Source organism: Carassius auratus, chromosome 17, assembly GCF_003368295.1.
Source record: "Carassius auratus strain Wakin chromosome 17, ASM336829v1, whole genome shotgun sequence".
NCBI lineage: Eukaryota > Metazoa > Chordata > Actinopteri > Cypriniformes > Cyprinidae > Carassius > Carassius auratus.
Window position 1 is genome coordinate 26,173,214 of NC_039259.1, and position 12,500 is coordinate 26,185,713.

The following is a 12,500-nucleotide window of genomic DNA, read 5'->3' on the forward strand; positions in this document are numbered from 1 at the left end:
CCGTCAGTAAAAACCATTATAAATCCTAAATATATTGTTCGTCTAATTACTTTGTCCGCTGAAATTTGGAGACCATGTTATTTAAAATGGCTACCCTCATACACTGTCCATAAAAGATGGATAGAAACATTCCTCTAAACAGAAGTTTGGTAATAACCTCAGGTCTTTATTTTAAATCCACTGTGCTTGTGTACAGAGCAAAAACAATAAAATATTGTTGGCCCTAATAATTTCTAGCAAAAGGAAAAGTGTTGTTTCCCCTTGTTTTTGTTTTGTAATACTGTTATTCAGTCTCAATAAAGTTGCCTTATCTTTTTGTAATTTCATAGCCTCAAATGATAATTATTTTTTTATTACAGGTATGGTCAGAAATTGACCATGCATCTCCAACCAGCGAAATGTTGTACCACCACTGGAAAGAACGGAGTGTATTTGTAAGTAACAACATTAATTACTTGCCTGTCCAAAGTCTGTCCATTAGGGTTACATAAAATATCTACCTTTTAACTCCTATTCTTGAAAGTTTGTGGTCTGAAGATCACATTTAACTGTGACCGGGTTTAAAAGTAGTGTTGTCAAAAGACCCGGTACTTTGGTACCAAGTCGGTACAAAATTTTTAAAAAATGTGACTGTACCAGGTTTCTTTAAGTATTGGTAGTACCGAGGTCTCGTCAAACCCGGTTCAGCGCTATTGATTTCCGTGAAGCAGAAAACGAGGATGGAATCTCAAAATCCAGTCATGAAATGAAACTTACATTTTAATATGGACAGTCATGGAATTTGTCAAAGTTAGCGTAAATTAATCAAATCAAATCTCCGTATGGACCAGTATCTGTAAATGTTAAGCCGCAAAAAAATCCGTGTTCTGCGCGTCTCTGTGTGAATCAATGAATGGCAGAGACGTGCAGGTTTTTACTTACATGGACTGAAGCGCATGGACGCTTGTTATTAATTTCAGCATCTGAGCTTCAGAGTTCTCTCTCCATCAAGCGATCTGAACTTTTCAGTTCATCTCAATGGACGCACAGCGCACCTGTATTTGATGCTCTGTAAACTCTGTGTGAAGGCGCACGACTCACCGTCGCTTTACTGATAGCGCTGTTTCTCACACATGCAAAGAGAGAGAGCGCGAGAGTCTTACCACGCTGAATCGACACGCTATATGTAAACTATTCTTTGTGTCTTCTCCTGTCAAAATAATGGAGTTCATTTACAATTATTAATTTTCGAACAAGCAGAAGACATACCGGTTTCTCCGGTAGTGGGCGGAGCTAATGTGCAAATGGCAATTTCATTGGCTGACGCTCAACTAGCACCGACCCTGTTTTGATTTCAGCAAATCAGTTTGACCGAACGCAGACAACGTGATTAATATTCATGAACCCAGCAGCTCATCAATTCATAGTGCATTGTATATACATTAGTATGATAGTAAATTATCCTTTAATAATAATTATGATCTATTACTATTTTTCTTACAGAAACCCTAAATGACCAAAAATATCTTAAGCATCACCACCAGTCTTAAGTTCAGTTAAAATGACAAATATGCATTCATTAGGCCTAAAAGTTAATTTTTACATAAAGGCATTGTGCTACTAAATATTACTATTATTTAGTAAAATGTATGTGATACTGCTACTACTGTTAAAATTTTTTTAAACTTTATTTTTTAAAGAATAAATCACTATTTCTTCCATGTTTTAATTTTAATAGCAAATCCCCTTTATTTACCAAAAATAAAATGTTTAAATTTCATAAATTAAAAGACAAATTAAATTTGGGTGAAACTTATTTACTGTTTTTCATAATTATATAACCTGTAGAAAATTGTAAACACAATTGTAAATAAGTATAAATGGCATTGGTTTTATTTTTATTATTTTATTAATATATATATTTTTTTAATTGGCATATTTTGTGTTTTGCTTTGGTACCGAGAACCATGGATTTTCACTGGTATCGGTATCAAATACTGAAATTTGGGTACCGTGACAACACTATTTAAAAGGTATACGACTCGCCAAGAAATATTTTGATTGTGTACTGCTCTGCATACAACTGTATAATGTCTAAACGTTAAACCAATATGTCTCTAATGATCTCTTTGTAAGAGACAAAACCACAGTAAGATTATTTATCGTAATGTCATGATGAGAATTACAAGAAATTACCCCAACTCATGCTCGGCCAACATCAAATTGTAGGCTATTATTTCTGCTGTTGTGCTCATGTGTAAATTGAGGATAGAACGAACAAGTGATGATATTTGATACCTTCTGGGGACATGCATTGACCTGTATTTTAACTGTCTTTATGGGGACACCTTGTTTAAATGGGGATTGCATTATATGCATAATATAATTTGTGTAGAATTCTCAAGACCTTTATATTTGTCTGATTACAGGTTGTCTTCCAAATCAACATGGACTAGGGTTAGGGTTCTTAACATGAACGACACCGAAATGGACCAACTTGCTGATATCCTGGGACATGATATTCGTATCCACAGGAAATATTACAGATTACCCGAGGGAACACTATTAACAGGGTATGTAACCTGTTAATCGAGTTTAAACTACCTGTCAAGCGTGTCCTAGTGACTTTGGAAGAATCTGTGCATATCTCTGAATACGAAGACTATATTCAGAGTGCGTTGAGCCTGATCCTGGGATGGAGAGTGAAACAGAACTGTCAGATCATTCTCATGACGTGACGTCAAGTGAGACAGGTAAAGATTTGTAAACACATTTTTTTAAGATGTTTGTAATTTCCATTAGTTAAATAATAATAAATCATGCCTTCAAGCAGGCACTTCAGGAGTGAATAGCAGCAGGCCAGTAAACACGAATGAAGGTAAGACGTATGAACAAGCAGTTAAATGTTTAATGCAATTAGAATATCAAGAATTCCCCCCCAAACAGCCTATCAGTAATTAGTAGTTTGATTTAGAAATGTATATGATTGTGTTTCTAAAGGATCTCCAGAGAGGTCACGGGAGGTCATGAAAGTAACATCAGGTAAGGAACCTGTCCTGTAATAGTTTTTATTTACTTTATTTATAAAAAGTCAACAACATCATAAAGAATACAGTAGTATAAAAATAATCCAGTCTTGCACCTACAACACATGCAGTGCAATTAATGTAATTTTCTTGTCATTAGTTCCTAGGAAGAGAAAGTGGAGTGAGGTGGAGATTGCGGCTGTAGAAGAGACAATGATGAAATTTATTCACTCGGGAGTTACACCTGGAAAAGTCGACTACATTGCATGCATTACAGCAGCCCCCCAAAGCCCTCTGTGAACGAGACTGGCAGGCGGTGAAGTATTATATAAAAAACAGAATCACAGCATATGAGAGAAAGACCACTAAAAAGTAAGGTTGATTTTGGTTGTTGATTCCGTTTTTGCGTTTTAGTTGAATTATAATATTTTTTTTTTGGTCTCAATACTAGGGCTGCACGATATTGGGGAAAAAGGACATTGCGATATCTTATTTTTCTGCGATATATATTGCGATATGATATCTAATCTAATTTTTTCTTACAAACAAAAATGGCATGAGCACACATACATTCTCATTTTAAATGATTTAAACATCAGAGTATTGTTTAAATTAGAGTAAATTATTTGTTTGTAACTTTAGGATATGGTTTGAATTGTTAACATTAACTAACATGAACTTACCATGAGCAATACTTGTGTTACTATATTTTTTAATCTTTGTTTATCTTAGTTATCTTAAACACAGCTGTTCATTGTTTGGTAATGTTACTTCACAGTAGGGATGCACCGGTTGACCGGCCATTAATCGGAACCGGCCGGTTTTTGCTTAAAATACGCAATCGCCCGTTTTTGGTGTTTTTCCGGCCGATTTTTCCGGAAGTGCGCTCGCGTGCACAGACTACATTGTAATCGTTTGCTATGTAATTTGTGTGGAAGAGTATTTCGAAATCTGTGCGCAGGACACAGGCAGTCGATCAGTACCGGAAATGCAGAGCTTCATGTCTGAGGCACAGATGGCAGGAAGTGAACAGCCGCTGTTGTACTGCCGCACAAATAAGAGCCTTTCCTGCACACTGAAGCTGCGCGAGTGTATACTGTATCTGTCCGTGCCCTGAACACAAGTAGACCGTGAAGAGATGTTCAGCTCAACTTCTCACGTGTTGGATGAGAAACGAAACGGACTAAACTGTGACAAAACAGAATTATTTTTTATTTATTTATTTTACTTTTTATTATTATTATTAGAACTTGCATTCATGTTTGAAAAGCCAGAAATAAACTTCAGTTCTGAATTAGGATGATTATTTTTATTTTACCCTAAAATAGACTTAATTTAATTTAAAAATCATCTGCTGTAGCACACTGAAAAAAAGTATTTCATCTAATTAAAATATTTTAGGGTAATGATTCACATCTATATTTTTTTTACTTGAGTCAACAAGTTATTTATTTTTCACTGGCTCAAGTAAAAAAAATATAGATGTGAGTCATTATCCTATTTATTTTTTAATTATTATTATTATTGGATGAATGAAACCCTTTGCATCTTTGTTTTATTCGCACAAACATTATTTGATTTTAACATTTTGGAAAATGTATTTATATAGCATACTTTTATTTAGTCTCACTGGTAAAGACCTTTTTTTTTTTTAACTTAAAACCAAATTTAAAAACTAAAATACTGAATGCTGATCAAGAAACATCTTATTGAATGTGTGTTGATTGTGTTGTTTGGACTGTAGAACTATGCAGTTGTTACCTTTAATTTCACATGGTTACAGTTAATCTTTTATTTAAGGCCAGTTCTCTGTAGTTTCAACCCAATTCAAAAACAAAAGTTAAATGCTGATGTCTGTACCATCTGTGTTTGTATTGAATGTAGGCTACTTATTGTGCAGTTACTGCTATTAATTTAATAAACAAGATTTGACAACACAGAACACGTCATAGAATTATAATTTTTTTTTCCGACATCGTTTTTTGATTTTGATAAATTTGCGCGAGGGAGAGAGCAAGACAACGCTTGTGTTGTTTGAAGACGGTGAAGGTGGGCGTGAGCGCGTGGCTGGGCCCTCTCTCTCTCTCTCTCTCTCTCTCTCTCTCTCTCTCTCTCTCTCTCGTGCTCTTTCTCTCTCTCTCTCTCTCTCTCTCTCTCTCTCTCTCTCTCTCTCTCTCTCTCTCTCTCTCGTGCTCTTTCTCTCTCTCTGCTCGTTCTTATGCGCTGTGTTAAACTGCTAGGACTTAAACTGTGCAATTAATCCGCGAATCACATTCGTCAAGGGCCGGGGAGCAGCTGCCCATACAGTTAATGAATAACGGATCAACTACGACAGCCTACATCGCACATCCTGCAATGTGACTATCGTGAATTTGTACATCGCGATATCGATGCTTAAACGACACATCGTGCAGCCCTACTCAATACCGTAGTTGAAACATTATAATGTAACTTAAGTTTTGAAAGAGTTAAAACGGCTTGATGTTGGTTGTAAATTTGGTGCTTGGACTTCCTTGTTTTTAATGCTGTGTCAAGTGATAAGCAGTTGGTGTAAATGTTTTTTCTAATTGCGTAGATTAGTTTTACTGTACAGTAGCCATACGACAGAGTGAGTGTCTATAGTATTCAATCCCTTTATTCAGGCCCCTTTACGTTTCACATTTTAATTGTAAATTGATAAATTTATTTTCTGATGGCACATTAGACGAAACGCATCATAAAAACTATGTTGTAATATCTGATGGCAAGCACTGAACCCATACTGTACTGATTAAATTTGGCTGTAGATTCAATTTGTATCAAGGTCGTTTTTATTTCTCTTGGATTTCTTTTAATGACTTAAAGATTAAATTCTTAGAGCATTTCAAAACCAGACAAAAAAAAAAAAAAAACATTCCACTGATAATGTTCATAATTTTAGACAATTTAAGAATTGTAGCTCTGATCTAACCTTTCCGAATGTGTTATTACTGGTTAACTACAGGATACTTAACTTTACTTCAAACATAATTCATACTTTTAAAAGTAAGCTTACCATGTATACGTTTAATTGGTATGGTAATTAAAAAAAAAAAAATTGTGTGTATTTACTTATTGTGTGCTCTGTCAGGTTTAGGGTGGGTGTTTGTAAAAGCACTCTGTGACAACTTTATTTTAAAGGGCTTTATAATATATATTAGATTGACTTTGATAAGAGCAGCAAAATCACATTCAACGTACGTCTCTCATGGGTCATAATAATCAGTAAATTTAGCAACTAAATTGTGTAAGAATGAGTTAAATGCAGTATATGATTGTGGCAGTCTTAGTGGACTGAAATGGCTTGCAGTTGAAAATTGCATGTTGTTCAAGTTCATTTTTGAAGTTAAGATGAACTAACTTATTAAACCACCCTATTTTTAACAAACCAATATAACTTCCAGAAATACCATTATGCATTGGCCAGCTGGCCATATTATGACCTTTCTTTGTCTGTAGATTACACTGGTTTGTCCCCAGATTGGACATCCATGTGTACTTACTCATACACTAGTTGGTCAGGGTTTTGTCCCCAGATGGGACTTCCGTTAATGCCCATATAAGGAGTTGTCCCCGTGTCCCCACATGTGTTAACCTGACCTGTCCCCAGATTATCACCTACCCTTATTTTAATGAATTAATTACATTTTAAGTGAGATATTTATTAAACTTTTTTTTTTAGATTTTTTGATGTGTTTATCTAGTCTCTAGGATGTCAGGAAAGTGGTGTCCCCAAAATGTGGTAAATAACTGGTGCCCCCACGAGGCACCCCAAACAAGTATGTGTGAGTGTGTGAGTGTGTGTGTCTGTGTGTTTGTGTGTGTGTGAGTGTCTGTGTGTGTGTGCGCGTGTGTGTTTGTGTGCTTGTGTCTGTGTGTGTGTGTGTGTGTGTGTGTGTGTGTGTGTGTGAGTGTCTGTGTGTCTGTGTCTGTGTGTGTGTGTGTGTCTGTGTGTCTGTGTGTGTGTCTGTGTGTGTGTGTGTGTGTGTGTCGGGGGTCACACTGAAGCAGGTCAGCAGGTGAGGGAGGCTCAGCGTCAGACAGCAGACAGACAGGAGCTGCTCGCAGCAAGCGCAGACAAGACTCTGTCAGGAGGAATATTGAAGTATGTGGAGGTCGCCGGCCGATTAGAGCCATATGACTGAACATGAGGGAGAAGAATGCAGAAACAGTCGTGAAGCGCCTCGTTCTCACCCCTGCTGGCCTGCCGTTTATTGAAGGGCTCATTTGTTTGTTTTTGGCATAGTCTGAATGTGATTTTGATGCTCAGAGTCAGGTGATCTGAAGGGGAGGGGCTTGCTCATTCTACACAGAATCTGATTGGACATAAATTAGTGTAATATAATGTCAGTTAGAGATTTGGTCCACTTTCTTATGAGAGTATTCCATGGGGTCTTTTAACATGGAAAGATTCACATTCGAATGAGGACAGAATGGAATAATGGAGTAATGTGGAATTAAAACTGATTAAAACGGACTGTTTTTTTTTTTGCTAAATTGATTCCAGCTCCATCGCACAAACTGATGTTCTTCCTCTGTATTTATGTCTTGTCTTCCAGCTCAAATATTTATGTGGAGATGCACGAGAACATCAGATAATAAATGAAAGTGGTCAAAAAATGAGTTTATGATTAAAACAAGAACAAATATCTGCCAGTGAGCTCAGAAAAATAAACTAAATTCAAAAGGAAACCAAGATGATTTTCTGAACCCATTGGTACATATTGGTTCTTGTTGTCATAAACTCGCTTCATTTGGATCAGTTTCTCATAAAACAGGGTAAATGTATCTTAATTTAAGAGTCTTTAGTTTTTGCACATTTGAAAACAAGGCAGAAATACTGTGTTTTAACAGTGACTGGATCATAAATCAAATGTTATTTGACTGAAGGGTTAGGTAAGTAATGATAATTTGTAACTGATACAGAACTTAATAGGTAGCCAGTGCAGAGACTGTAAAATTGGGGTAATATGATCATATTTTCTTGACCTCGTAAGGACTCTAGCTGCTGTATTGTGGACGACCTGTAGCTTGTTTATTGACGAAGCAGGACAACCACCTAGAAGTGCATTACAATAGTCCAGTCTAGAGGTCATGAATGCATGAACTAGCTTTTCTGCATCAGAAACAGATAACATGTTTCGTAGCTTGGCAATGTTTCTAAGATGGAAGAATGCAGTTTTTGTAACATGGGAAATATGATTTTCAAAAGACAAATTGCTGTCTAATATAACACCCAGATTTCTGACTGTAGAGGAAGTAACAGTACATCCGTCTAGTTGCAGATTGTAGTCTACGAGATTCAGTGTAGTGTTTTTTGGTCCAATAATTAATATCTCCGTCTTATCCGAATTTAATTGGAGAAAATTATTGGTCATCCAATCTTTTACATTTTTAACACACTCTGTTAGCTTAGATAATTGGGAAGTTTCATCTGGTCTCGTTGAGATATATAGCTGAGTATCATCAGCATAACAGTGGAAGCTAATTCTGTATTTTCTAATAATATTACCAAGGGGCAACATGTATATTGAAAATAGAAGGGGACCTAGGACGGATCCTTGTGGCACTCCATATTTTACTGATGATAAACGAGATTATCATTGAGATTAGACTCTCTGTTTAAATCGATTTCATTTAAAGAGATCGGACAGGTAGGATCTAAACCATCTTAGAGCCTGTCCTTGAATACCTGTATAGTTTTGTGATTGATCTATGAGTATGTCATGATCTATGGTGTCGAACGCAGCACCAGTTCTAACATTAGCACTCTTCTAAGACTCAATATTGCACTTCATTTAATGCCTCATTGTCTTACTGTGAGATTCAGATGTGGTGACTGACAATTTGTGGTCATTTAAAGAGAATAGTGTCATGAACTTGTGATTAGTCAGTGAAAGAAAGCGAATCATCCTTTTCATCTGATTCTCATCTCACCGCCACAGGAATTGGCCTCTACATTTATAGAGTCCTTCTTTCCTTTGCAAACCAATTTCTGTAATTACGTGCGGAAGCCCAACAAAACCACAGATGTTTGGATCCTCTTCACAGGTCTGATGGAAACTTCCTGTTATTGCAGGAGCTTGTCGATGGGCAGGAGATGTTTGATGTCTGGGATAATTAAAGTATCTCTGCGTGTGTTTGACTCTTTGACCCTGACAGATTGAGACTTACAGTGGGATCAGTCTGACAGATTCAGTCTAATCATCCCACATGTCCAGGCACATTAGATTCTATAGCGCTTAAACAACACCGATCGATTCAAAACAGCTTCACAAGAATAAACAGGAAAATAAACAGTGTTAAATTCACCCATACTTGAAACAAATTCAGTTTTAGTTATCATTGATGTTTAGTTATTTATAAATGAAAAAAAAAATGGATCATGAAGCCGGTGTACAGATGTTCCTGTGGAAGCTTGTAACTTTTTAATCTTACAACGGTTTTTTATTTTACATTTTTTTCACAATTATTATTTTTTAATTTTTAATTTTAATTTTAATTTTTTTACTTGCAAAGTCGGAATTATGAGACCTCTTTCTATATTCTATATTTTCAATATTCTCCATTCTATATACTTTCTATTTTATATATTAACTATATCAAAGTTTTTTTTTTCTCAGAATTGTGAGTTATAAAGTGAATTGCAAGTGAAATTGTGCAATTGATTCCTGATTGGCAGAATTTTTTTTAAAAATTAAAATATAAACTTGGAATTAACTTGGAGATATAAATTAGGAAACCAGATCTTGAATGACTTTAAGAGAGAAACAGCTTCTCTATATTACTGTTGGTATAATGTGTTCTAGCTGCTGTTCAGTGAATCGTTTGGGTCAGTGTTGCTCTAGTAGGGTTATAAACACAGAGAGATGTTGTGGATGGTGTAATTGGGCTTATTTCCATCACACGGCTGTGTTTTAATGGTCACCAGCACTGAAGGCCAAAGCACATTAAAGTGTGATAGCTGTCAGAATCTCTCTAAGCTCAACATCACCTCATTATTAATCGTTCACTTCTTCTGCGTTCAGTCCAGCGGTGTGTAAACTGCTTACTTTCTCTAGTTTGTTCAGAGCTGGATGATTGTTTTTCTAGAGAAACACTGATTGGTGTGTATCAACAAACCAACACGAGATCATTTATAACCCTTACTGGAAATGATCAAAATACACCGTTTATGTTACAATGCACTTGATATACAGCGTTTCACACCATGCATCTTCTATAATGCAGCTTTGCGAGTGCAACTGTAAATGAACTGCACAGAAACTGAAATGTATTGTTTCTATCTTTGTTCCATATGCAGCAGTGAACCGCTGACCGCTGCTGTTCTCTTTCTTCTTGCACGCTCACATAATGTGCACGTTTATCCCACAAAATGTGCAGTTGAAGGTGCTCCTGGCTCCTGCCCTGAAAGCGTCCTCCGTGCCAGAGGAGGCAGAACTGGGGAAATTGATTCTGATGGCTGAACAAAGAGCGCTCTGTGTCGGCTCGGGGCTTCTGTCAGCCGTTACCTCGGTTTTGATCTCTCTGTGTTCTCACACATGCACTCCTGGAATGACTGGATGGAAATAAGTAGATGCTGCTAATGCGTGCGCCAGAGTGTCTTGTTATTCAGGGTTTGGATGTCGTTTCAGGCCGGGAAATCTCAGGCAACACAGAAAAAATGGCTAAAATGGTAGCCTTTGGGGTACAACCGCTTGTCACCGGAGCAGTACCCTTAAAATGATCTAAATCCTTAAAATTCTAAATCCCTAATAATGTTTTCTGCATATTAGAATGATCCCTGAAGATCATTCTGGAGAAATGATGCTGAAAATACAGCGGAGCATCACAGAAATAAATGACACTTTAACAGCTGTTTAACAATAATAAAAACGACTAAAACTTTAACTAAACTTTAGATGAAAGCAGAAAATATAAAAATCCTAACAAGCAGTATTATACGCGTCTGTATGCTGTGCAGTAACATCTGTTCTTCAGCTATACGTTCCTATTCCAGCGGAGTACGGTGGATCTATGAGCTCACACTCATTATATTGAAGTTTTTAATCACGGGCGGCGTGTCAACGCTTACCTCACCCTCGCCTACCTCTGACCTCAGCGCTCGCCGCTCGGCCTGATGGGAGATTCGATCATTGGGGAACAGAAGGATATTAGTCAAGACTTAGATATTTGGCTTCACAGGGCCGTTTGGCCGAGCGTCCGAGAGCTCAGTCAGGATACTGTGTGAAGTCCAAGAGCAAATACCAGGTGCAGGAAAACCGCTGGGCTTCTGCAAAACAGCATGAAATCTCTGACAGAGGCCCGCTGGTGTTTTTATCCTTGGATTAGAAATGTTATTGAGAAATACTGCTTAGTTTCATGTTGATACTGAACTGTGTTTAACCTTAAGAAGCCACAGCATTATGAATTTCCTCCCGATCAAACTCTGCTGTTTCACAGTCTTCTGTCTCTGATTGAGAGTGTTTTATTCAGTCGAAGCTCTTTTAGTGTAATTCTGGAGCTTTTTTCCTGATTTTGATCAAGTAGAGGTCAGAATAACTGCAGTTTTTGGGTTAAATGCGCTGAAGGCCGGGAGGAAATAAAGACTTGTGTTTGTCGTTGGGTGAGTTATTTCTCCTCTGGTTTCAATAGTGAAGGTTTCAGTCCTGAATCTTCTGAGTCTCCATCATATTGTCTCCAGACTGCAGCTGCTACTTCCTGTGCAGCACTTCCTGTCTGTGAAGAGCCCGTCACAGGAACTGATCTCTCCTAATCTTTAGCAGACCTGGGCCCGTATCCATGAAACATTTGATCTTACCACTCAGAGTTCTCCTAATAGCTGTAAGAGTTGGAGGTATGTTGTGAATAGATGCCTTGTTTTCTCTCCAGGATGGTTGTGTGGATCACTTCAGTTGTTTGTGGATCAGTTAGCACAGACAGATCTGAACCTGATGTTCTCTGTTTCAGTATGAATGTGTTCGTTATGAGCGTCTGTAACAGAAGCTCACATCTTCATCAGGCCAAGAGACTTCACTGAGGCTGGAGAAGTGTCATAAATAATCAGATATTGAGCTTCATTTCTGGTCTGGGAGCAGTTTGAGACTCTTTCCCATTGACGTCGCTCCTGGATCGGCTCCGGTGCGACTCCGTCATTTCAGGAATATTTATAGGTCAATGTGAGGTTTAATTCAGTCGATTCTGATTTTATAGTTTAAAATAAAATAAAATCTTTAAAAAAAAAATCTATTTAGAATGGTAAATAATTAACAATTTAATAATTTATTCTGATTAAAAAAAAAGTGTCTTAAATTAAATATATTTGTTTTTCTTTTTGGGAATTTTTAAAGAAATCTGTGTTTTTTTTTTTATGATTTAATACATATTTATTATCAAAGACAGAGGCTATCAAATGTATCCTAACTTTTAATGTTGTAATTAATGAAACATTAATCATTCAAATTATTTCATTTTTTGTCAAACAGAGGTGTATTGTTT